This window comes from Prionailurus bengalensis, unplaced genomic scaffold (assembly GCF_016509475.1).
Source record: "Prionailurus bengalensis isolate Pbe53 unplaced genomic scaffold, Fcat_Pben_1.1_paternal_pri Un_scaffold_110, whole genome shotgun sequence".
In the NCBI taxonomy this organism is placed as follows: domain Eukaryota; kingdom Metazoa; phylum Chordata; class Mammalia; order Carnivora; family Felidae; genus Prionailurus; species Prionailurus bengalensis.
In genome coordinates, this window is record NW_025091206.1 from 1 (window position 1) to 24,670 (window position 24,670).

Consider the following 24,670-nt stretch of genomic DNA (forward strand, 5'->3'; position numbering starts at 1 on the left):
CGCATTGGTGAGTTGGCAGGTCTTGCAGGCAGATACAACTTGCTCTATTTTGGTGTCCTGTTGGTGAATCTTGATTCTGGCATGTCGGATTAAGTCTTTTAATTTTCAGGCCCCCAGGTGAGTAGACCGATGCACATGCTCTAATATTGAGACTCCGAGCCGGTCTGGCAGCACAAGCTCCTTGTTAGGTGTATACCACCATCCCTTTATCTCCTGGGCCATGGGGAGTTTCTTGATCCACTGTAACTCCTCCTGGGAGTATTTGGGCTGGGCTGGTGAAACTGGGTCTCCCAAGTCTGGTAGTTGTTAAGCCATTTTCTAGCTCCCAGCATCAGCGCCTTGGTGAGGGCTATGAGCTCTGCTCGCTGGGCTGACGTTCCGGAGGGTAGAGCCTCCACCCATACAGTGTCCGTTTCGGTGACCACCACTGCACCTGCATACCTGTGTCCGTCTCGCACAAAGCTGCTGTCATCAGTGAACCAAGTAGCCTCGGCATCGGGGAGGGGCCAGTTGGTCAGGTCCGTCTGGAATCCATGTACTTGTTCCAGGATTCCTGCAGTCACGTAGTGGAGCACCTAGGTCAGGGTCGGGCAGCAGGGTTGCAGGATTGAGGGCTGCACTGGGGTGGAACCGCACTCGTGGAGGGTTGAGTAGGAGGCTCTGGTAATGAGTCATATGTGTGTTGCTCATCCATCTATCAGGAGGCTGTTTCAGGACCCCTTCAATGGCGTGTGGGGTCGTGATCCAGATCTCCCGTCCTAGGGTCAGTTTGTCTGCGTCCTTGACTAGGAGTGCTGTCGCCGCAATAATTCTTAGGCATGGCGGCCAGCCGGCAGCCACTGGGTGTAGTTTCTTGGACAGGTAAGCCACTGGGCGGTTCCAGGGGCCTAAGTTAGAACCCCTTTTGCTATTCCCTTATGTTCGTCTACAAAGAGGTGGAAGGGCTTCGTAATGTCTGGTAGGCCCAGGGCTGGGGCACTTAGGAGGGCCTTTTTTAACTGATTAAAGGCAGTTTCTTCTTTTTCAGCCCATTTAAATGTTTTCTCCTCTTTAGTAGCTTCATATAGGGGCCTGGCAATCTCAGCAAAACCTGGAACCCAGAGGCAGCAGTAGCCGGCTGATCCTAAGAATTCCCTTGCTTCTCTTCAGGAGGTGGGAGTAGGGATCTTTAGGACAGTTTCTTTTCTGGCATCTGATAACCACCGCTGTCCGCCCTCCAGGATATATCCCAGGTAACTTACCCTCTCCCTGCATATCTGAGCCTTCTTCGTGGATGCCCGGTACCCTAGGGCCCCCAGGGTAGCCAGCAGGTCCTGGGTCCCTCGCTCACAGCCTTTGGCCATGTCGCCAGCAATCAGGATGTCATCTACATACTGTAGGAGGGTGAGGCCAGGGTGCTCCCTTCTGTACTCACCCAGGTCCTCGTGTAGTGCCTCGTCGAAGATGGTGGGTGAATTTTTGAATCCCTGAGGTAGCCATGTCCAGGTGAGTTGCCCACTGTAGCCCTCCTCCGGATCATGCCACTCGAAGGCAAACAAGGGTTGGCTCTGGGGTGCCAGCAGCAGACTGAAGAAGGCGTCCTTTAAATCCAGTACAGTATACCAGACCCTGGAGGGCGCCAAGGAGCTCAAGAGAGTATATGGGCTGGGAACAGTTGCGTGTATGTCCGTGACCCTCTTATTTACTTCCCGGAGGTCTTGTACCAGTCGGTAGTCATTTGTGTGAGGCTTTTTGACCGGCAGTAGGGGGGTGTTCCAGGGAGACTGGCAAGGAACTAGTACCCCTAGGCTTTGTAGTCTCCGGATGTGTGGCTGGATCCCCTTCCGGGCCTCCTGAGACATGGGGTATTGTTTGATCCTTACCGGACTCTCTCCTGGCTTGAGCTCTACCAGGACCGGGGTCCTGTGAGCGGCTAGTCCTATCCCCCCCGGTCTCTGCCCAAACCGAGGGGAATTCTTGTAGCCATCTGTCTATATTATCCTCTCTTGGGAGCGCCTCCTGGTGGAGGTGGTATTCATCCAGTTTCATGGTCAGGACCTGGATGGGGTAGCCCTTGCCATCGGTGACCTGAGGCCCCCCTTGTCTGAAAGTTATCTGAGCTCCAATCTTGGTCAGTAAGTCCCATCCTAACAGCGGGTAGGGGCATTCTGGTATTACCATAAAGGAGTGGGATACCCGTCCCGTCCCCAAATCTACAGTTCTTCGGGTAGTCCATGAATACTGGCTCATACCAGTTGCCCCTTGTACCCAGGACTTCTTGCTGGCTAGTTTTCCTTGTGGGGTGTGGAGGACCGAATGTTGTGCTCCGATGTCGACAAGGAAGTCCACAGGGGTCCCCTCCACTTTAAGAGTTACCCTGGGTTCGGTGAGAGGGTCCGAACCCTGACTCCCCTAATCACTTAGTTCATCTAGCTCTAGGACTTTTACTCGATCAGTCTTGCTTCCCTTCCCGCTGGCCCTTTTTGGACAATCCCGGGCCCAATGCCCTATCTCCTTGCAGTATGCACACTGATCTTTCTGCAGCCTCTGCTTCCCCCCCCCTTTGTGGTTCCTTTACCTTTTCTTGCGTCGTCTGCCAGCTGCCAGAGATGGCGGTCTCGTTCCTCGGGGAAGTCAGCAGTGGTAGCTAGTAGTATTCTGTCCAGGTCTCGAGTCTGCTTACTGCTGACAGCCGCCATGGCGCGAGCCTGCTTGTCCTCAGGAGGCTCCCGGTTATTATATACCTTTTCGGCTACCACCAGTAAGTTGCAGACTTTTTTCTCCTGGTCTATCTATTTTCTGTAATTTTCTCCTAATGTCTATGGCCCATTGGTTTACAAAGGCCATGATAACAGCTGCCTTCCTTTCCGGAGCCTCTGGATCCCTGGGGGTATAGGTACGGAATGCCTTCATGCTCCGTTCTAAAAAGGCAGCCGGAGATTCATCTTTTCCCTGTTGTACATTTCCTACCTTGGCCAAATTGGTTGGCTTTCTAGCAGCCATTCGGAGACACCCCCCATTAGAGTCTGGCGGTAGACCCGGAGCCTCTCCTTACCTTGTGCCATGTTGAAATCCCACTGGGGCCGAGTTAAGGGGAAGGAGGCATCTATCTGAGCCTGGTTGGTGGTGGGATTCCCGTCTGCTCCTGGAACTAGTTTTCGGGCCCCATTGAGGATTCTTTCTCTTTCTTCAGTCGTGAACAGGACCTGCAAAAGCTTCTGGCAATCGTCCCACGTGGGCTGATGGGTAAAAAGAACAGAGTCTAATAAATCAATAAGCCCTGCCGGTTTCTCAGAAAACTTAGGATTCTGAGCTTTCTAATTGTAGAGGTCACTAATGGCAAAAGGCCAATAGTGATGGGGCTGATTCCCCTCCGCGTCTGGGGGTCCAGTGCCTCACAGGGGCAGAACAGTGGAGTCGGCGGCGGAGGCGGATTGCTCCCTCTGAGCCCTTTGTCTGGTAAAGGGTCGGCTTCCCACCGGAGCGTTTCTGCCTCCCGCTCTCGGAACAGCATCTGCCTCCCCCGGACAGGGAGGATGGTGTTCTTCCGGCATCCTAGAGGGGTTATACGGGGGAGGAAAAATTAATTCTTCTTCAGTCCCCCCTTGTAGGACAGGGTAGAGGGGTGCTGAAGGCTGTGTAAGACTTTTCTTCTTCTTTGTCCCCTGCAAAGCAAGAATGGGTTTTGGCTCTGGAGGGAGTGGGGCTAGGAAAGGCTTAAGCCAAGAGGCTGGGTCTTCTACAAGGTCCCGCCAAGTGATAATGTAAAGGAGCTGATCAAGATGGCCCATCTTAGGCTGAGAGATGATACTCCTGACTCGGTGGATGGTAGGGAGGTCAAAGGTCCCCTCTGGTGGCCATCCGACATTGAAAGTTGGCCACTCGCTAGAACAAAAAACCTGCCATCGACCCTTTTGGACTTCCACGCTGAGGTTGTTAGCTCTTCCCCTCACATCCTTAAAGTGATTAATCATAATACTTAGAGGAGTAGTCTGAGTCTGTCCCATAACATCCATCCAGTAAGTCCACAGAACAAAACAGAGAAACACAAAAACAAACAGGGCCCCTAGAAAGTCTTCCAACTCCATGGAAGCAAAACTGAAAGCTATCTCAGACCTTTGAGGGGGTTCCACGTCCCTCCAAAACCGATGAGGGGATTCCACGTCCCTCCAAAAGGGAGGATCGGAACGTCTTCTGAAACTCCCGGCCCGTGGTCCTCCAGTGCGTCCACTTAGACCGCGTCGGGCACTACCAGAATTTCAGAAATGAGCTCACACAGAAAAGACGGAACGAACAGACACTAACCGTGGCCAGTCAGGCTCTCCGGGTCGGGAGTCCCTCGGGGGTCTTGGGGATCCTGGACGAGCCCCCAAATGTTATGCCCAGAATTCGTGATCCCCAAAGACCACCAGGGAGCCAAGTCCGATGTAAAAGCAAAAGAGCCTTTATTCGAGCTAGCTCGAGCTCAATCCCCTACCTGCACCTACGCAGTGGTGAGATACCAGGGAGAGAGAGCGAGTTTCAGAAGCACAAAGGTTTTATTGGGGCCTAGGGGCAGTTGGTGAGGTAATGGCTGTGGCCTCAGCCGATTGGCTGGGGAAGGGTCGGAGTCCTGTTAGGCAGGCGAGCAGGAGGTTACTCAAGGGGAGGAGGCGTGGTCAAGGTGAAGGACACAGAACAAGATGGAGTCAGCCGGCTTAGGCCCGCCCTTTCAAAACCTTATTCCTGATTTCAGTGTAGCTCTAAGCCTGTTACTAGCTCAAATGCTTTCTGGTCCATCTGCTTTTCTGCCTCAAGGCTTTCTTTCAAATCCTAGTAGAATGCTTAGCCCTGGGCAAGCATAATCAGGAAATGTTAATGAGTTCCAGCTGGGGGATTGAGATAACCCTCAAATAATGGGGATGAAAATTAAGAGGTAAATGACCCAGTTTCCTTGCTATTTGGTGGTGCAAAGCTGAGGCACCTTCTACATGGTTTTCAGAGGGTCTCCATCCAGTAAGCTCAAGCCCAATTATCTAGTAAAGCTATCAGCTCAATATCACACTTTGCTTGGCTTTTCCACTTTCCCCTCTTTCATTCTGTCTCCCTCCCATCTGTTTCTGGAGCTTACTTCCCAAACAAATTACCAGCAACCAAGTCCTGGCCTCAGATTTTGCTTTTGGGGAACCCAACTGAAGACATTACTTAGCTATACAGGAGTTTCTTTAGAGATAATGTTTTGCCCTGGGAGTTTTGTGCTCTAGCCTCCTGGACTTCTTTGAGTATCACTGCTGTTCCCTACACTCTGCCTTGCTCATGCTGCTCCCTCTGCCTGGCACAGTCTTCCTTTCCTTTGCCTGGCTGACAGCTATTCATTCTTCAAGACTCAGCTAGGGTATCCACTCCTCTTTAGGATTTTCGTTGTTTTACTCCTGCCACCTCTAATTGAGAGTTCTCTCTGTGATTCGGTAGCACTTCAAACACTAGTTAACCTCTACCAAAGCCATTTTCTCTCCATCTCTCTCTTTTTGTTTCTGTGACTACATCCTTTTGTTCAGTAAAGAAATGTATGGAGTGTCCACTCTCTGGTGGGCTAACATCCTAGAATAAGTTGAAGTCCAGGCTGGAGGTGGTGTCTCTATGAGGTATATAAAGCCATAATCTCTTCCTTTCTCTGTGAGACCTTTGAAGAGAAGGGGTCTAGAATGGTAGTTGTTAAAAAACTAAGTGCTCAATAAAACTGGTAGGATGTGCAGGAGTGAACTTAGGATTCATTTTTCCTTCCACAAACATTTACTTTTATGAAGCACTTACCTTGTGTCAAGCACTATGCTGTGGTATGGAGTATACCTAGATGAAGTGTCAGACCCCAGGCATCAGAGAGCTCACCCCACCCTTAAGTGAGGAAGAGAGAAGTAAATAATGCATAAAGCATTGTCAGCATCAGGCCAGGGACACACAGGTGACTGTGGGAGGATAAAGCAGCTCAGAAAAGTGTAATGTTTAGCTTGGTCTTAGAAGATAGTGTCGATTCACCAGGGGGAGATGGGAAAATACATCCTAAGTATACTGAGAAATACAGCAGTAAAGTCTAGGGTTAGGGCTGGTGCAGTTGTAGAGGGGCAAGGAGCCAGAACTCTTTGGGCCTCTTCGAGTTTGGTATCGGTGGGCACAGAACTATTGATTCCTCGGTGCATTTCAGTTGAAGAAATAGGTTACCCAGCACCTTGACCAGAACCAGGCAGGCCAGGAGGAGATGTGTTGGGAAATCAGGAAATCTGTCTCAAGTCCCAAATTGAGCTTCAACCACAGTAAAGCCAGGCCTTACATGTCTGGGGTGGGCAGGAAGAACCCCTCAGTGCAGCAGAGCGCCATCCCAGCACAATGGGTCCCCAGAGGTGGCTGAGCATGCTCAGTTGCCAGGACTCGAATGTTCAGGAGCAAAATGAGAAGTGCTGGGGACTCCTAGCCCTGTGGGCACCTGGGCCCAAGAGGACTGGGGCCATGGGGGGGCGGGGCCTCAGGCGACTGCTCCCTCCCAGCCCACCTACCACCTCCCCGCCAGGCCCTCTACATTGTTCCCAGTCTTCCTGAGGAAGGTATGTCACCCCGAGGATCCTATTGCCCACTCCCCACTGCCCCGTGACTTTTGCGTGGGCTTAGATGTGGAGGGACAACAAAACATGGTGGAGCAGAGCCAGAGGGCACCTGAGGCAGATCTGTGGAGGCGGTCGTTCAGGGGGAAGCGCTGAAGCAGCTGGGCAGTCCTGGGTCTGAGGGGTGAGGGGACTTGGGCATGGCCCTACTCCTGAGGAGGCGTCCCTGTGTGTTTGTGTGGTGGGGCTGGGACCTCGGGGTCAGGGGTCAAGGGAAGTCATACAACTCTGAATGGTGGGAAGGGACCTCGGAGTCCCAGAGAAGGCGCAGGGATGTATGTGCGAGTGTGCCCACTCCTGAGTGAGCATGAGCCCAGAAAGTGCTGGGACTCCAGGGAAGATACAGGACTCCAATCCTGAGGGGCGCTTGTGATGGGGCTGATCATAGGAGTGGGCTTAGTCATGGAGCAGGGTACACAGACTTGTGGGAACATGGGAGGGCTCCCTAAAGGGACATGGTTTGATAGAGTCTCTAATTGTGAGGAGGCAGTTATCTGTGAGGCGAGTGTTACTGTAATATCAGGCAGTGCCATGGAAAGGGGGTATACACTGAATATTTGTGTTTTGGGGAAGTACAGTGCCTTAGTTTCCACCCAGGCCACCCAGAAAGTATACAAATCCTTCTGTGGGTTCTGATAAAGACAAGAGGCTTGAGGGGGCACTCAGAGCCCCAGTCCTTCAGAACCTTGCCATCTGATGCTGGAGCCTGAGTTTGAGTATATATGGGATCAGTGATCTTGAAGGTCATTCAGAATCACAAAGGAGTTCATGTCCATCTACGTGTGGGTAGAAGATAGTCTTTAAGGTGCAGGAGACTGCTGGGAAGGAGAGACCCAGGTTCCTTTTCCTGAGGGGCCCCCAGTTGTGGGTTTGACTGGATTTGGAGAGTAGTGACCTAAGTGTCTCACAGGGTCAGGGAAAAGAGCAAGGGCTTTCACAGTCTTGTGTATATGGGAGGGAGTTTGTACCTGAAAGGGGCTGTGGACTGGAGAACTGAAGCTTCAACACAAGTGATATCTGTGTGTGTGTGTGTGTGTGTGTGTGTGTGTAGTAAAGAAGTGGCTTTAGGGATATGTGTGGTGGTGAGTGATGGAAGTGGTATACACAATCTTGTATCCGTGTCCTGATTAGGTATTTTGGTTTCAAGAGTGATCCACTTGAATTATCCAGCCCTTGGCACTGGGGAAGGAAGGGTATGGATACTAAATATGGTTATACCAAGACCATATAATGACTGGAACTGGAGCTGAATGAAGCCATTGAGAATGAATGGTTCAAGAGACTGTTATCTCTCAAGACCTGCCTGGTTTCTCTTTGTTTCATCCATCAAGTAGTTCCTCTAGTCTTTTACACTTTACACTTTCTCATAACTTGAACATGCTCCTTCCTTTATTCATTCATCTGCTCAACAAATATTTATTGAGGGCCAACTCTATGTCAGATACCAACTCAGGCACTGGAAACTCTCTGCTTGTGATTTTCTTACCCTTTTTTTTTCTTTCTTCCCCCTTACCCCCAGTCCCCAGACTTACTGGCTTTACATATATTATACATTCTATGCATTATTTTGTTGGTTATTGCCTGTTTGCTTCCACTAGAATGTAGGCTTCATGAAGGGAAGGGTTTTTGTGTTTCTCAATCCCATATGTTTAGAGCTATACATGGTGTATAGTAGGTTTTTATTAAATATTTGTTGAATAAATAACTAAATGGTCTGATAAAGTCTAGTTGTTCAAGAAACTTTCTGTGAGGAAGTATTATGAGATGAGATATAATAAGGATTAATTAAGTGAAGAGAAGGACGAGGAGTAGTCCAGGCAGAGCGAAACCATGTGCAAAGATCCTAAGGTAGCAGGAAATATAATCTATTATGTTTAAGGAGCTGAAAAAAAAGACAAATATGGCTGCATGTAGGGCAACAGGAGAGGGAAAGAAGCCGAAACATATCTTGCAGGTCTTGCCTACTATGATATGTATTTTCACCAAATATCTTAAGAATAGTAGGAAGCCATTGTGGACTCTTCAGCAGGAACATGACATGATTAGAATCATAAAAAAATATAACTGGTTACAGTATGGAAAGTACACAAGATATTAGAATGGATGTAGGTATACCTGTTAAAAGGTAGCAGTGGAGATGGAGAGAAGGAATTGAGAAATATTTAAGAGATAAAATTAATAGGATTTAGTAAAAGATGGGGATAAAGGAAAAGGAGGTATCCGGGCATGCTTCTAATTTTCTAATTCGTGATCTGGTTACTTGTTGGGGCCACTATGGAAGTAAGGAGCACTGGAAGGGATCTTGGCTATGTTTGAGAGGGAAGATCATGAGTTTGGTTTGGGACATATGGTGTCGGAGGTATCATTTATCGTTGAGCCATCCAGAGAAGTGAGAGATGGACAAGGCAGTTGAATGTGTAAGACAAGTCTGAGCTAACATGAAGATAATTAGTGAAGTCAAAAGTGTGGATGAAATTGCATAGAGGGACAGTGGGGTGTGGAGATTAGAGGCTTGGGATTAAGTGTTGAATAGCTGCAATTTTTCAGTGCTTTCCAAAGAGAATGAGGAGAATGGTCTTGAACATATGGAATGCTGCCAAATGATATAAAAATGAAGACTGAAAGACTAGATTCAGCAACAGTCTTAGCATTGTTGGTTACATTGATGAGAGAAAAATTGATGAAGGTAGGAGCCAAACCATATAAATTCTGAATTACGATGAATGGGCTTAGTCCTTGTTTCTTAATTCAGATTCCCAAGGGAGAGAAACTAGTAGACATGCATCATATTTTCACCGGATCATATCATAGATTTCAAGCCAGTGTAGGATTGACTGTTTTCGGATTAGATGTCCAGCTATTGCTGACTGGAGTCACCTGGTTTAAAACATGTCCATCTAGTGAGTTTTCATCTCAGTGGCAATAGCTAACATTTCTGGAGTGTTTACTATGTTCCAGATATTGTGCTAAGAGCTTTATATATTTTAATGTATGTCAGCATCATAACTAATTTCTAAGGTATTATCACTACTGTTTGAAGCAGTTTTGGCACAGAGAAGTTAAGCAACTTGCTCAAGATCTGCAAATAAGTGTAAGATTATACATGTTTGGGGCTTATTTTAAGTTTATTTATTTTGAGATAGCACACATGTGGGGAAAGAGCAGAGAGGGAGAGAGAATCCCAAGGAGGCTCCACACCACCAGTGCATATCTCTGCGGGGCATGAACCCGAGAACCAGGGGACCATGACCTGAGCCAAAGTCAGACACTTAACCAACTGAGCCAACCAGGCACCCCTGTTTCGGGCTTATTTTAACATTATCCAGATTCATTATTTGGCTTTCTCTTTATATTGCAACATTCTATATAATGAAGCAATAATAGCCATGATGAAATTCTTGTCCTACAGGAAACGTCATTCTAAGGTAAGCATATGTTAGCAAGGTAATGTGGAAAGAACTGGAATTCAGATCTTTGTTTAAAATCTGTTCCTGTAACCTATTAGATGAGAACTATGGACTCCATTTTCTGATCTATAGTTTCCTCATCTGTAAAATGGGGGTGATATCTGCAGGATAGTTGTGAATTCTAGAAATAATATATCTGAAGTGCATGAAAAATGATATTTTCTTAGTACCCCCTGAAGATTGAATGTCAAAAAATTAAGATGTATTACCTATACATATAAAAGCCAGCTCTAAGCATACAGTGATGAATTTAAGACATTCTTTTTTACCTCCTTTTTTTCCCCATTGGTATAATGTATTTACTGTTACAAGAAAGGCAGACACCAAGTTTAGGAGCATGTGGAATTGTTATGTGAACTAAATGTCATGGAATAGGTCTGTATATGAGATGGATTTTGAGGAATTTCTTGGAGTGAAGGGATAGTTAAATGTTTTTTTTTTCCCAAGCATATAGATAGCTCTGTTAGAAGGTCATATTTGCAAAAGGAATTTTCTTTAAAATATTATATACTTTTTAAATTTATGTATGTATGTATTACTGTTTATTTATTCTTGAGAGAAAGAGAGAAAGAAAGAAAAAAAAAGAACAAACTGGGAAGGGGCAGAAAGAGAGAGAGAGGGACAGAGGATCTGAAGCAGGCTCTGTAGTAACAACAGACAGCCAGATGTGGGGCTTGAACTCACAAACCACGAGACCATGACCTGAGCTGAAGTGGGAAGCTTAACTGGCTGAGCCACCCTGGTGCCCCTAAAATATTGTACTTTAAAATGAGGACAAGAACGTTTGAATTTTTCTTCTTCTCCAACAATATGACTACTAATAAAAATAAAACAGAAACCTTATAGCTAACTACATGTAGGAGTATTAGTCTCACCCTAGATTGCACTTGCTTCAATTTCTCAGATTCTTCTTCCTTGCCAACTGTATAAAAGAAAGCTTTGTGTGAATTACCTGGTCACATTTTGTTCCTGTATTGCCAAATGTGTTATTTTTGTGGAGGCCCATACCAACCAGAAATTTTATATTTAAACTTAAACCTATGGAGAATATATGCTGGTGTGAAAATATTTAAAGAAGGAGGCCACTAGACAGGGGTCGCTCTAAGGCCTCATTAACCAAACCAAACACTAAGCCAGAGTCCGTGCATTTGAATTCAAGAAAATGAACCCTGAGGACAGCCAGTCACAGCCACCTAGGCTTTCCCAAATCAGACAACTGCTTAAGCTATAACCAGTCAAATAATTGCTTTGCTTCTTTTTCTCCTCTATAAAAACCTGGCCCCTAGCTTCTGTGGGTGGAATGCTTCCAACTATTCTTGGTTTGCCTTGCAATTCCATTAGAAGTGTCATCAAATAAGCTCTTGAAAAATTTATCTATCTCAGTCTTCCTTTTTTTTTTAAGTTTAATTATTTTGGGAGAGCGAGAGAGGGAGAGAGGGAGAGAAGGAGAGCTAATCCTTAGCAGGGCTGCACTGTCAGAGCTGAGCTGATGCAGGACTCAAACCTATGAACCTGCGAGATCATGATCGGAGTCTAAACCAAGGGTCTGACACTTAACCAACTCAGCCACCCAGGTGCTTCTCAGTTTTCCTTTTCATATGGGAGAACATGGCTAATTATAAGATAAAATATTCTTTGTAGAAAGTAAATCCTATCAGAGAGATTAAAAACAAGCCTTCCTTAATATATGCTAAGTCATTTAAACCTGTATATTATTACATTGACAGTTTGTACAGTTTTAATTTCTACAGAATATATGAAGTGAGAGTGGTCATTGCTGTGTGTCCGTTAAGACTATTTTGGTTGCAAGGTACATAAAATTTAACTCGAATTGCTTTAAACAAAAGGCATAATCATTATCCCTGGAAACTGAGACTTCCAGCAGTATATATAAACTCATTAGCTGCTTAATTCAGAGGATCAAACAATGTCCCTCAATCCATTTGTTCTCTCCAGACCCTGGTTCTCTTTCATATAAGCTCCATTGTCAGGTAGACTTCTTGTGTTTGCAAGTTGGGTACCACTAGGCCAACTACTGCAAAGAAAGCAGATGAATTCTCTGTGGGAAATCTTAGTAAAACCTGCTTTAGTTGGTTCTCATGAGGTCAGTGTGTATCCTTGAGCCAATCACTGAGGTAGACAAATGTGAGGCTTTTGTTGGCCAGGTTTGAGTCATATGCCAGGCCTGTACCTATGAATGGAATCAGTTTCATGGGAACCACATGAGTTGAGAGTAGGAGATGAATATTTCCCCAAAAGGGAGTCAATAGCCAAAAACAAGTATTAACCACTAAATGATAGATCTAGAATCACCTGGGTACTTTTATACAGGAGCCTCAGATAGTTTTGCCTTTAAGAATGGATGGCCATGACTCTTTAATAAATAAGAGAATGGAGGGACACGTGGATGGCTCAGTTGATTGAACATCCAACTCTTGATACTGGCTCAGGTGATGATCCCAGGGTCATGGAATGGAACCCCACATCAGGCTCCCTGCTGAGTGTGAAGCCTGCTTAAGATTCTCTCTCTCTCTCTCTCTCTCTCTCTCTCTCTCTCTCTCCCTCTCCATCTGCCCCTTCTTTCTGCTTCTGCATGCATTCTTTCCCTCAAATAAGAAAAAAACAATGTGTCTACAAAAAAAAAATCAATAAATATGAAAATGGAGACTGAAGAAGCATTCAGAATCTTGAATGTTATGGCCACAAATAGAATTACTGTCAGTGAAGAGAGCACTTTTATTTTTTATTTTTCAGTTTTTAATTTTTTTTTAATTTAGAAAGAGCATGAGTAGAGGAGAGGGGCAGAGGGAGAGAGAGAGAGAGAGAATCCCAAGCAGTCTTCATGCCCAGCCGGGAGTTTGACCCAGACTTGAACCCAAGAGTTTGACATTTAACCAACTGAGCTACCATGTGCCCCGAAGATACTGCTTTTAAAAAGGAAAAAGATCATAAATTCAGGCAAACTAATAAAACTTAGTTACTCTTACTAAATCATAATTAATCACACTAAAAAATTTACAAACCTATTTATTCCAGAATCAACTGTTTCTGAACACTGGATTACTAGAGAAATATGGATGATTTTTAATTACATTTTATATGTAGTTTCAGGTGTTGGTTTTTTTTTTTTTTATTGTTTAGGAAGAGGTAAAACTTCGACACCCGATTATCATTGTACCCTAAAGATCTCTTGTGGATTTTCTTTGGTTTCCTGAACTTCAGATTTACAAAAAATTATCAAAATCAAGGGAACAAAAGTGAACAGACAGAAAGTTTACCACTTTGAAAGTATAAGCTTTACTGGAGATGTTGTATCCTTCATTTTCTATAGAGCCTATTGTAAATCTTTGGTTGGTGCTTCATCATTTAATCACTTTGATCCGTTTATGTGTATTTGATTAGGTAAAGTTGAAACTATTGCTTGTGGTGTGATTTAGTAAGGAAACATGGTCTGGGGTCAAGGAGGAGAGAACAGGGAAGGGGAGTGAAGGGAGAAGAAGAGAGAGAGGAAGAATTGTCTGGAACATAAAGTGAAATATCCTCATATGCCAGATACGAGAGACTCAAATATCTTTTGATCTGTGGAAAGTGTGAAGTGTATTTCTATTAGAATGGAAATGCCTTGCAGTGTGAGCTTTCTGCATTAGAAAGAAGACAATTGGTTTTCTGTTGATGCTCCAGCCTTATCTTTTATCATCAAAGGTGCTGCTATTTTGGTATGAGGTCCTGAATGTGATGACCACATATGACCTTCACAGATCCTGAGTGGAATCCAGTGGGTGGTTATGTACACTCACACCTGTGTTCTCTCAGACACAATTGCTTATACTCAGGATCACTTTACATCAGCTGCGTTAATGACGTTGTATCATTAAGTGATACCATGATCACAGCTTTTGACACTGATTTTCCTAAGTATGGCATCAGTTTTCTTACAAACGTATTACCTTCTTCTTTTCTCCCATTAAGTTCCATTTAATTTTGATTGTGAGGTTAACTTTCATTAAGGCTGAGTGAAATACTGAAGGGAAAATAGAGACTGACAACTTCAACAAGAGAGGGAAAAGAAAGTGGCAGAAGATTTCACAACAAATGTAAAGGAAGATAAGGCAACATTGGCTGTGTGGTTAAAATTAAAAGGAAGGGAAATAAATGCTTGGAGACTCAACTGTGAGAAAGTACTGGAGTTTTACTGTTGTTAAAAGGAGGTTGAATGGGCCTCTATTTGCTTTTCCTTGGAGTCTTTTTTTCTTTAGCCTATTAGGCAACTGTGAATATATCATTAGAATTGTCAGTTAATTTTAAAAAATTATTTAACTGTTTGCTGGAAAAGATTGACTTGTAAATAATGAGATGAATGAAACCAAAGATTATTGTATCATATGATCCATGTTAAATTCAGGAATATATTATTTGAACTTGAAGGAAAGTTGAAGTGGGTGATCTCTAGAGAACTGCAGTTTGTGTGTGTGTGTGTGTGTGTGTGTGTGTGTGTGTATGGATATGGATATGTGTCTGTAGTGTTTGCGTTTTAATTTTCTTTTTAATTAAAGTAATTTTGTGTTGATGTGATTTAAGATTGGGCTTGCTGAGAGTAGTTGCTACCCCATAAGAACTACCTCTTGAAGATCTACTTATTTAGTGGTGAGGACAGGACTTTAAAGCTGAGAAAATTAGAAAATGTCACACACTCTGCACATACTCTCAAGAACTGGTAAGCGAGGTTTAGGGAAGATGGCGGCTTAGGAGGATGCTGGGCTCACCGCGCATCCTGCTGATCACTTAGATTCCACCTACCCCTGCCTAACTAATCCAGAAAACTACCAGAAATTAGCAGAACGGAGTCTCCGGAGCCAAGCGCAGATGAGAGGCCCACGGAAGAGGGTAGGAAGGGCAGAGAGGTGGTGCGAACTCCACAGACTGGCAGGAGGGAGCCGGGGCGGAGGGGGGGCCTGCAGGCCAAGCAGAGACTGGCTCGAAAAAGCGGAGGGGCCGGACGAAGTGTGTTCTGACAGCAAGCGGGACTTGCTTAGCATCTGGGAGGTCATAAGTTAACAGCTCTGCTCAGAAAGCGGGAAGCCTGGAGGACAAAGGGAGAGAGAGTTGCTGAGCCCCGGGACGACAGAGCTCAGTTTGTCAGGGAACAAAGGCGCTCGCCAGTGCCATCTCCCTCGCCCGTCCCCCAGCCAAAATCCCAAAGGGAAACAGTCCCTGCCAGGGAACTTGCTTGCTCCGCGCAAACACCCAACACTGTGCTTCTGCGGAGCCACCCCTCCAGCAGCGGGTCTGACTCCCTCCCGCTGCCACAGGGCCCCTCCTGAAGTGGATCACCTAAGGAGAAGCGAGCTAAGCCTGTCCCTCCTGCCCTCGTGCACCTTGCCTACCCACCCAGGCTAATACGCCAGATCTCCAGCTCTGCATGCCTGGCAGTGTGCAAGTAGCCCAGATGGGCCACACCACCCCACCCCACAGTGAATCCCACCCCTAGGAGAGGGGAAGAGAAGGCACACACCAGTTTGACTGTGGCCCCAGCGGTGGGCCGGGGGCAGACGTCAGGTCTGACTGCGACTCCACCCACCAGCTCCAGTTATACACCACAGCACAGGGGAAGTGCCCTACAGGTCCACACCACTCCAGGGACTATCCGAAATGACCAAACGGAAGAATTCCCCTCAGAAGAATCTCCAGGAAATAACAACAGCTAATGAACTGATCAAAAAGGATTTAAATAATATAACAGAAAGTGAATTTAGAATAATAGTCATAAGATTAATCGCTGGGCTTGAAAACAGTATAGAGGACAGCAGAGAATCTCTTGCTACAGAGATCAAGGGACTAAGGAACAGTCAGGAGGAGCTGAAAAATGCTTTAAACGAAATGCAAAACAAAATGGAAACAACGATGGCTCGGATTGAAGAGGCAGAGGAGAGAATAGGTGAACTAGAAGACAAAGTTATGGAAAAAGAGGAAGCTGAGAAAAAGAGAGATAAAAAAATCCAGGAGTATGAGGGGAAAATTAGAGAACTAGGTGACACACTAAAAAGAAATAATATACGCATAATTGGTATCCCAGAGGAGGAAGAGAGAGGGAAAGGTGCTGAAGGTGTACTTGAAGAAATAATAGCTGAGAACTTCCCTGAACTGGGGAAGGAAAAAGGCATTGAAATGCAAGAGGCACAGAGAACTCCCTTCAGACGTAACTTGAATCGATCTTCTGCACAACATATCATAGTGAAACTGGCAAAATACGAGGATAAAGAGAAAATTCTGAAAGCAGCAAGGGATAAACGTGCCCTCACATATAAAGGGAGACCTATAAGAATCGTGACTCATCTCTCTTTTGAAACTTGGCAGGCCAGAAAGGATTGGCACCAAATCTTCAATGTATTGAACAGAAAAAATATGCAGCCGAGAATCCTTTATCCAGCAAGTGTATCATTTAGAATAGAAGGAGAGATAAAGATCTTCCCAAACAAACAAAAACTGAAGGAATTTGTCACCACTAAACCAGCCCTACAAGAGATCCTAAGGGGGATCCTGTGAGACAAAGTACCAGAGACATCACTACAAGCATAAAACCTACAGACATCACAATGACTCTAAACACGTATCTTTGTATAATAACACTGAATGTAAATGGATTACATGCGCCAACCAAAAGACATAGGGTATCAGAATGGATAAAAAAACAAGACCCATCTATTTGTGTCTACAAGAGACTCATTTTAGATCTGAGGACACCTTTAGATTGAGAGTGAGGGGATGGAGAAATATTTATCATGCTACTGGAAGCCAAAAGAAAGCTGGAGTAGCCATACTTATATCAAACAAACTAGACTTTAAATTAAAGGCTGTAACAAGAGATGAAGAAGGGCATTATATAATAATTACAGGGTCTATCCATCAGGAAGAGGTAACAATTATATAAATGTCGATGCGCCAAATACCGGAGCCCCCAAATATATAAAACAGTTACAAACATAAGCAACCTTATTGATAATAATGTGGTAATTGCAGGGGACTTTAACACTCCACTTACAGAAATGGATAGATCATCTAGACACACGGTCAATAAAGAAACAAGGGGCCTGAATGACACATTGGATCAGATGGACTTGACAGATATATTTAGAACTCTGCATCCCAAAGCAACAGAATATACTTTCTTCTCGAGTGCACATGGAACATTCTCCAAGATAGATCATATACTGGGTCACCAAACAGCCCTTCATAAGTATACAAGAATTGAAATGATACCATGCATACTTTCAGACCACAATGCCATGAAGCTTGAAATCAACCACAGGAAAAAGTCTGGAAAACCTCCAAAAGCATGGAGGTTAAAGAACACCCTACTAAAGAATGAGTGGGTCAACCAGGCAATTAGAGAAGAAATTAAAAAATATATGGAAACAAACGAAAATGAAAATACAACAATCCAAACGCTTTGGGACGCAACGAAGGCAGTCCTGAGAGGAAAATACATTGCAATCCAGGCCTATTTCAAGAAACAAGAAAAATCCCAAATACAAAATCTAACAGCACACCTAAAGGGAATAGAAGCAGAACAGCAAAGGCAGCCTAAACCCAGCAGAAGAAGAGAAATAATAAAGATCAGAGCAGAAATAAACAATATAGAATCTAAAAAAACTGTAGAGCAGATCAACGAAACCGAGAGTTGGTTTTTTTAAAAAATAAACAAAATTGATAAACCTCTAGCCAGGCTTCTCAAAAAGAAAAGGGAGATGACCCAAATAGATAAAATCATGAATGAAAATGGAATTATTACAACCAATCCCTCAGAGATACAAACAGTTATCAGGGAATACTATGAAAAATTATATGCCAACAAATTGGGCAACCTGGAAGAAATGGACAAATTCCTAAACACCCACACTCTTCCAAAACTCAATCAGGAGGAACTAGAAAGCTTGAACAGACCCATAACCAGTGAAGAAATTGAATCGGTTATCAAAAATCTCCCAACAAATAAGAGTCCAGGACCAGATGGCTTCCCAGGGGAGTTCTACCAGATGTTTAAAGCAGAGATAATACCTATCCTTCTCAAGCTATTCCAAGAAATAGAAAGGGAAGGAAAACTTCCAGACTCATTCTATGAAGCCAGTATTACTTTGATTCCTAAACCAGACAGAGACCCAGTAAAAAAAGAGAACGACAGGCCAATATCCCTGATGAATATGGATGAAAAACTTCTCAATAAGATACTAGCAAATCGAATTCAACAGCATATAAAAAGAATTATTCACCATGATCAAGTGGGATTCATTCCTGGGATGCAGGGCTGGTTCAACATTCGCAAATCAATCAACGTGATACATCACATTAATAAAAGAAAAGATAAGAACCATATGATCCTGTCAATCGATGCAGACAAGGCCTTTGACAAAATTCAGCACCCTTTCTTAATAAAAACCCTTGAGAAAGTCGGGATAGAAGGAACATACTTAAACATCATCAAAGCCATTTTAGAAAAGCCCACAGCTAACATCATCCTCAATGGGGGAAAACTGAGAGCTTTTTCCCTGAGATCAGGAACACGACAGGGATGCCCACTCTCACCGCTGTTGTTTAACATAGTGTTGGAAGTTCTAGCATCAGCAATCAGACCACAAAAGGAAATCAAAGGCATCCAAATTGGCAAAGATGAAGTCAAGCTTTCGCTTTTTGCAGATGACTCCACCAAACGTCTGCTAGAACTGATACATGAATTCAGCAAAGTTGCCAGGATACAAAATCAATGTACAGAAATCAGTTACATTCTTATACACTAACAATGAAGCAACAGAAAGACAAATAAAGAAACTGATCCCATTCACAATTGCACCAAGAAGCATAAAATACCTAGGAATACATCTAACCAAAGATGTAAAAGATCTGTATGCTGAAAAGTATAGAAAGCTTATGAAGGTAATTGAAGAAGATTTAAAGAAATGGAAAGACATTCCCTGCTCATGGATTGGAAGAATAAATATTGTCAAAATGTCAATACTACCCAAAGCTATCTACACATTCAATGGAATCCCAATCAAAATTGCACCAGCATTCTTCTCGAAGCTAGAAGAAGCAATTCTAAAATTCATGTGGAACTACAAAAGGCCCCGAATAGCCAAAGTCATTTTGAAGAAGAAGACCAAAGCAGGAGACATCACAATCCCAGACTTTAGCCTCTACTACAAAGCTGTCGTCAAGACAGCATGGTATTGGCACAAAAACAGACACATAGACCAATGGAATAGAATAGAAACCCCAGAACTAGACCGACAAACGTATGGCCAACTCATCTTTGACAAAGCAGGAAAGAACATCCAATGGAAAAAAGACAGTCTCTTTAACAAATGGTGCTGGGAGAACTGGACAGCAACGTGCAGAAGGGTGAAACTAGACCACTTCCTGACACCATTCACAAAATAAACTCAAAATGGATAAAGGACCTGAATGTGAGACAGGAAACCATCAAAACCTTAGAGGAGAAAGCAGGAAAAGACCTCTCTGACCTCAGCCATAGCAATCTCTTTCTCGACACATCCCCAAAGGCAAGGGAATTAAAAGCAAAAATGAATTACTGGGACCTTATGCAGATAAAAAGCTTCTGCACAGCAAAAGAAACAACCAACAAAATTAAAAGGCAACCAATGGAATGGGAAAAGATATTTGCAAATGACATATCGGACAAAGGGCTAGTATCCAAAATCTATAAAGAGCTCACCAAACTCCACACCTGAAAAACAAATAACCCAGTGAAGAAATGGGCAGAAAACATGAATAGACACTTCTCTAAAGAAGACATCCGGATGGCCAACAGGCACATGAAAAGATGCTCAACGTCGCTCCTCATCAGGGAAATACAAACCAAAACCACACTCAGATATCACCTCACGCCAGTCAGAGTGGCCAAAATAAACAAATCAGGAGACTATAGATGCTGGCGATGATGTGGAGAAACGGGAACCCTCTTCCACTGGTGGTGGGAATGCAAACTGGTGCAGCCACTCTGGAAAACAGTGTGCAGGTTCCTCAGAAAATTAAAAATAGACCTACCCTATGACCCAGCAATAGCACTGCTAGGAATTTACCCAAGGGATACAGGAGTACTGATGCATAGGGGCACTTGTACCCCAATGTTTATAGCAGCACTCTCAACAATAGCCAAATTATGGAAAGAGCCTAAACGTCCATCAGCTGATGAATGGATAAGGAAATTGTGGCTTATATACACAATGGAGTACTACATGGCAATGAGAAAGAACGAAATATGGCCCTTTGTAGCAACGTGGATGGAACTGGAGAGTGTGATGCTAAGTGAAATAAGCCATACAGAGAAAGACAGATACCATATGTTTCCACTCTTATGTGGATCCTGAGAAACTTAACAGGAACCCATGGGGGAGGGGAAGGACAAAAAAAAAAGAGGTTAGAGTGGGTGAGAGCCAAAGCATAAGAGAATCTTACAAACTGAGAACAAACTGAGGGTTGATGGGGGGGGGGATGGGAGGGAGGGGAGGGTGGGTGATGGGTATTGAGGAGGGCACCTTTTGGGATGAGCACTGGATGTTGTATGGAAACCAATTTGACAATAAATTTCATATATTGAAAGAAAAAAAAAAAAGCACAGCTCCTATCCATGGGTCAAGATGTGCTCTGAGAAGGACAGTGGGCACAGGACATTCACATCGGCAGTGTCACACTCAGGGGCATGGCATCATGAGTGGAGCCAGCCAGACATTTGAATTACAATTTTTCTCTCTACTTCTGCATTGTGTTTAAACAGAGCCCATAAAATTGATTTCCTATAAAACAGACATCAACTGGGAGCATGGGACAAACACTGTTACCATAAATTAGAATTCTAGGATGCCACCATTTCCTAAAGCCATCTTATTTTATACATCAAAGTACTTTTTATTTCTTATCTACCTTAATTACCTTGACTTATTTGAGTAAAAAACCTGCATGCCCTTTCAAAAGATTTTATATCACCGTACTAAGGGGAAAAACTGGGTATACCCTAGAAATCCATCAGGATGACATTACTTGTATTATGACAATATCCACATATAGTGTAAGAAGAAAATATCCAGAACATTTAGGACAGGAAAGCAGATTTCTTTGTTCTGAAGCAACATATTCAAGAATTACCATGTCAGGGGCACCTGGGTGGCTCAGTCGGTTAGTGTCTGATTCTTGGTTTTGGCTTAGGTCATGATTTCAGAGTCGTTGAGATCAAGTCCAGGTTGGGCTCTGTGATGACAGCATGGAAGCTGCTTAGAATTCTCTGTCTCCCTCCTCCCCCACTCACACAGTCTCTCAAAATAAATACAGGTTTTTTAAAACCAATAATCCAGTGAAGAAAGGGGCAGAAGACACGAATAGACACTTTTCCAAAGACATCCAGATGGCCAACATACACATGAAAAGATGCTCAATGTCGCTCTTCATCAGGGAAATACAAATCAAAACCACACTCAGATACCACCTCACGCCGGTTAGAGTGGCTAAAATGAACAAATCAGGAGACTATAGATGCTGGAGAGGATGTGGAGAAACGGGAACCCTCTTGCACTGGTGGTGGGAATGCAAAGTGGTGCAGCTGCTCTGGAAAACAGTATGGAAGTTCCTCAAAAAATTAAAAATAGAACTATCCTATGACCCAGCAATAGCACTGTTGGGAATTTACCCAATGGATACAGGAGTGCTGATGCATAAGGGCACTTGTCCCCCAATGTTTATAGCAGCACTTTCAAACAAAGGCCAAATTATGGGGAGAGCCCAAATGTCCATCAACTGATGAATGGATAAAGGAGATGTGGTTTATGTTTACAACGGAGTATTACTTGGCAATGACAAAGAATTAAACCTGGCCATTTGCGGCAATGTGGATGGAACTGGAGGGTATTATGCTAAATGGAATAAGTCAGACAAAGAAGGACGGATAGCACATGTTTTCACTCGTATGTGGATCCTGAGAAACTTAACAGAAGACCATGGGGGAGGGGAAGGGGAAAAAAAAAGTTACAGAGAGGGAGGGAGGCAAACCATAGGAGACTCTTAAATACAGAGAACAAGCAAATGGGTGGGGAGCAGGGAGGGGAAGTGAGTGATGGGCAATGAGGAGGGCACGTGTTGGGGGTGAGCACTGGATGTTTTATGGAAGCCAGTTTGACAAATTATATTTAAATAAATAAATAGGTTTAAAAAAAAAAAAAAGAACTGGTAAGCAAATGAATAGGTCTTTTACCTGGGACCTTAGAAGCTCGAATCAAATTTGCCCAATTTTGGTGCATATTGAAAAATATTTTGTATGTTCTGTGCTTCTGGTATTTATATATTAATGTATTTGAAACAAACAAAATTTATATGTTTAAGTATTGTGAAACAAAAAAGTGCGTTAGGCATAGAAGTTTCAGAGAATGTAAGGATCTGCAGTGATGAAACCTTTAATATAATTAGAATTGTCAATTTTCCTTCTTCTCCCTGATAAGAGACTTGATAAAATTGGGAGAATACTTAAAGTTTACATGTCAGTCATATCATCAGCATTGTTCAGAGACTTCAGTATATAAACTGTCTCATCATTTGATCTGATTAAAAGGGTGATTTTTTTTTGTATTTTTATAATTTAAAAAAATTGGAAAACTTGAAAATTAAATTGTTAAAATAATATTGAAAGCATCCATAATCCTGCTATTCAGAGAAAACATTTTGTATATTTTAATTTACTCTAGCCTTTCTATAAATATCATTTTTTAAATTGAGTATATCAGGGTTTTTGACTTTTATTTTAAAATTTTATTATAGATAATTTCCTATCTTAGAATATTCTCAATAAGTTTGATGCATACGTGATATTTCAGTCTTTGAATATGCTGTAATTTATTTAAAATTTCCACATAATTCAAGTATGTTGTTCTTTTTTCCATTTCAGACAAAATTGTAAGTATCTGTATACATTAGTCTTCGCAAATTAGATCATTTATAATATATATACATATATTTAAAAGATGCTACCTGGTAATGACTTTTTAGATACAACACTAAAGACACCATCCATGAAAGAAATAAATGACAAACTGGATAAATATTGAAATTGAAGCCTCTTGCTCTGTGAAAGATAATGTCAAGAAAATGAGAAGATAAGTAAAACATTGGGAGAAAATAATTAAAAAATACATTCTCATAAATGACTGTTTTCTAAAATATGCAAAGAACACTTAAATCTCAACAATAAGAAAACAAAAAACTTAATTAAAATATGGACCAAAGACCTCAACAGACACTTCACCAAAGAAGATAGAAAGATGGCAAATAAGTATCTAAGCGGATGCTTCACATTATATGTCATCAGGGAATTACAAATGAAAACAATGTACCACTACACACCTATTAGAATGGCCAAAATCCAAAACACCAAATGCTAGCAAGGATGTGGAACAATGGGAACTCTGATTTATTGCTAGTAAGAATGTAAAATGATGCAGCCACTGTGGAACCCAGTTTGGTGTTTTCTTACAAAACTAATCGTAGTGGGGCACCTGGGTGGCTCAATCAGTTAGGTATCCGAGTCCATCTTAGGTCATAATCTTATAGATCATGGGTTCAAGCCTTAAGTTGGGCTCTGTGCTGACACCTCAGAGCCTGGAGCCTGCTTCAGGTTCTGCTGCCCTTTCCCTGATCACACTCTGTCTCTCTCATAAAATAAATAAACATTTAAAATAATTAAAAAAAAGAATCACAGTCTCCAGCAATATGCTATTTGGTATTTATCCAAAGGAGTTCAAAGTTTATGTTAAAGATTTACACCCACACAAAAACCTGTACTTGGATGTTTGTAGCACATTTACTCTAATTCAGCAAAACGTGCAAGCCACCTTATAATATTATCCAGTGCTGAAAAAACAAAAACAAAAACAAAAACAAAAACAAAAACAAAAACAAAAACAAAAACAAAAACCTATCATGCCATGAAAAGACATGGAGGAAACATACATGCATATTACTAAGTGGAAGAGGCCAATCTGAAAAGGCTATGTACCGGGTGATTCCAACTCTATGACATTGTGGAAAAATCAAAATTATGTAGGCAATAAAATGATCTGTGGTGGCCAAGGGTTCTGGGCAGGGAAGGATGAATAAGATCATAGAGGATTTTTAGGGCAATGAAAATACTCTTTATGATACTGTACTGATGGATGTATGTCATTATATATTTGTTCAAACCCCTACAATATATAACTACGATAAGCCCTGCAGTTTGTATGAATATAAAACTGCTGTATAAAAATAAAGGTCAAATTTTAAAAAATGCTGACTAGATTGACAAAAATCATGTCATATTTTAATTTGCATTTCATTTCTAGTAAATGAGAAAAGAACTTTATTTATTTAATTTATTTTTTAAGGTTTATTTTTATTTATTTTGAGAAAGAAAGAGCAAGTGGGGGAGGGGCACAGAGAGAGAGAATCCCAAGCAGGCTCCAAGCTGTCAGAGCAGAGGTGGATACAGGGCTTGAACCCATTAACCATGAGAACATGACCTGAGCTTGAAGTCGAGTCAGATGCTTAACCGACTGA

General features: G+C 42.9%; 1 pseudogene; it reads right to left on the bottom strand.

Annotated features, from left to right (window-relative positions):
- Positions 1 to 441: 441 nt before the first annotated feature.
- LOC122478614 overlaps positions 442 to 24,670 on the bottom strand; it is a 29,016-nt pseudogene continuing 4,787 nt past the window's right edge.